Consider the following 3246-nt stretch of genomic DNA (forward strand, 5'->3'; position numbering starts at 1 on the left):
GCTTTTTCTTTTTTTCCTTCTTAATTTTTTTTAATGTTTATTTTTGAGAGAGTGCGTGAGCGGGGGGAGGGGCAGAGAGACAGAGGCACAGAATCTGAAGCAGGCTCCAGGCTCTGAGCTGTCAGCACAGAACTTGACATGGGGCTCGAACTCCAGAGCTGTGAGATCATGACCTGAGCCGAAGTCGGGCACTTAACCAACTGAGCCACCCTGTCCACCCCTATTTGGGCTTTTTCTTAAACCGATAATCCTTTCCTACTATTTGGCAATTAAACCATCCAGAAGTAATTGTAGTGTGCTAAGAACAGTAACAAGGATGAGGGTTTTTTCTAGTAATATTTAATGCGAGAATTGGCTTGAATTTGGTTTTTTGAAGGATTAGTGAGGATATTTCAGGCAAGAAAAACGGTACCAGTAACAGGCAACACCATTTGTTCATCATTGGATGTAGAACTTTCGGTGGGGCGGGGGGGGGGGGGGGAAGGGGTCCTGAAGGTATCTAATTTTGCAGAGGCATAAATTTGAATATTGTGAGGTAAATGTGCTTGAGTCATTTATCTATACCAGTAACTTCATGTGAAAAAGCAGCTGAAGAATGGAACAGTGATACGCCTTAGTGAGGTTACTTTGTGTTCAGGATAAATATGGTGGTTGTGTCCAAGATCCTCACTCTTAACTCTCTGTCCTACCTCACCCATTTACTCCCATATGCTAGTCCTTGATGTTTTTAGAAACTGATAACCCTTCCATAATCTAATTAATGTTATGTGATGCTTTAAATATGTTACCATATTACACTAATTTAGCAGGGTTGCCCCCAGCCTCTTCCTGTTGTCTTCCCTATCTCATTTGATAGAAACTCCAACCTTCTGATTTCTCAGGCAAAATAACAGCATTCAACCTTGATTCCTCTTCCCAACTACACGTTAAATCCATCAGAAAAGTGTAGACTCTGCCTTCAAAGTAAGGTATGTTCAAGGACTTTAAGAGGGGCACCTGGCTGGCTGAGTTGGTAGAACATGCAACTCTTGATCTTGGGGTTGTGATTTTGAGCCTCATGCTGGGTATACAGATTACTTAAAATGTTTAAAGAGACATTAAGAAAAAGCAACCATTTAGAATGTATGGGTCTTACTGAGATCTTTATTTTATTCAATGTTTTGCTTATTTTTGAGAGCGTGAGCAGGGGAGGCGCAGAGGGGAGACAAGAATTCTAAGCAGGCCATGGCTTCTGAGCTGTCCACACAGCCCGACACGGCTTGAATTCAAAAGTGTGACGACATGACCTGAGCCGAAGTCAGACACTCAACCGACTGAGCCATCTCGGCCCTCTACTGAGATCTTGATTTTATTTTATTTTTGAGAGACAGAATGGGAGTGGGGGAGGGACAGAGAGAGGGAGGCACAGAATCCGAAGCAGGCTCCAGGCTCTGAGCTGTCAGCACAGAGCCCGATTCGGAGCTCCAACTCAAGCTGTGAAATCATGACCTGAGCTGAAGTGGACCGCCCACAACTAAGCCACCCAGGAGCCCCGAGATCTTGATTTTAAATGAGCCAACTGGATTTTTTATTTTAAGTTAATCTTTAGTTCGGTGCTAAGTTGTTAAGAAATGTAAGTGAAATGTTAAACTAGTTTGCTTTGAAATACTTAAAGTGGGGTTGGGGAGGGCATTGGATGAGATTCGAAGTGAAACAGAATGCCTATAAATTGATACTTGTCAAAACTGAACAATGGGGATTCATTGTGTTTACTTATATAAAGTTTGAAATGTTTTATAATGTAGAGAATAAAAAGCCCTATACATTTTTGGGGAGGTTAGTATAATAGTCTTAACTGGTGAGCTTTGCTCCTCTCATCTTTTCAGCAGTGATCAGAATCCTTTTTTCAAATTCAACTTCCTCTTAACCTGATACACTGGCTGAACTCAGTACCACTGCCTTAAAACTTTCAAGTTGTCTTTCCCCCTGGAAGTTCTTTCCCTTTGGAGTGACAACTTAGCCTTCAAGACTATAGTCAATGTTTTCAGGGCACCTGGGTGGCTCAGTTGGTTAAGAGTCCGACCTTCGCTCAGGTCATGATCTCATGGTTTGTGATTTAGAGCCCCACATTGGGTTCTGTGCTGACAGCTCAGAACCTAGAGCCTTCTTCGGATTCTTTGCCTCTCTGTCTCTGTCTCTCTGCCTTCCCCAGCTCACAGTCTCTCTCTCAAAAATAAACATTAGGGGCACCTGGGTGGCTCAGTCGGTTAAGCAGCCGACTTCGGCTCAGGTCATGATCTCGCGGTCCGTGAGTTCAAGCCCCGCGTCGGGCTCTGTGCTGACAGCTCAGAGCCTGGAACCTGTTCCAGATTCTGTGTCTCCCCCTCTCTAACCCTCCGTTGTTCATGCTTTGTCTCTCTCTGTCTCAAAAATAAATAAACGTTAAAAAAAAAATTAAAAAAAATAAACATTAAAAATTTTTTTTTATAATCCACTGTTTTCAGTGAAGCCTGCCTTGATGACCCTGTTGTGCTCACTCCTCATCTCCATCTTAAACATACATACCTCTGCTTCACTTGTTTTTGTTCATACATTTATTATGGATTGTACACTTTTTTTCCCTGTTAGAATGTAACCTTTGTGAAGATGGAGCTTTTCTCACTGGGATATTCCAAGCACCCGGAATAATAATGCCTGGCAGATTGCTGTTTGCTAAGTACATGGTATCTAGGTTGCCAGGGAGATTAAAGTTATAGACACAGTAATACCAATGGGATTGGAAAGCAATGTTTTGGAAGGTACTGAGGATCTTAAAACTTTGAAGTTTGAGGAAGAAGTTTCTGAATGGCTGTATTTTAGAGGGATGGAAGTGTTTATATTGAGAGTGTCTGTGTATAGGCAGTGGTAGCCACAATGGGAGTAAGTGTGATTTCTCACAAAGTGAAGTGGATTGATCGGGGTGAGACCAGGGGAACAATTGGAGGCTGGTTGTAGCTAAGAAGTGATTTTCACTTAGTAAGTTTTGTTGGTAAAGGAAAGTCTAGTTCTCTCCCCAGGAGGGCTTCCATGTCTTCTGTGCCTACAATAGATAAAAGGACTTGTGTGTTACTTTCCCAACTTTGAGGATTAGGTGCCCACATTTTATAATGAGTAAACAAAACTCTGAGGAAGGTTCACCAGTATGCACACAGCTTGGGAGGGTGGGCAGGGGCAGTGTTAGGCAGAACCCAATTATACACCAGACCCATTCATATTCTATAGTTCTTA

This window comes from Prionailurus viverrinus, chromosome B1 (genome assembly GCF_022837055.1).
Source record: "Prionailurus viverrinus isolate Anna chromosome B1, UM_Priviv_1.0, whole genome shotgun sequence".
In the NCBI taxonomy this organism is placed as follows: domain Eukaryota; kingdom Metazoa; phylum Chordata; class Mammalia; order Carnivora; family Felidae; genus Prionailurus; species Prionailurus viverrinus.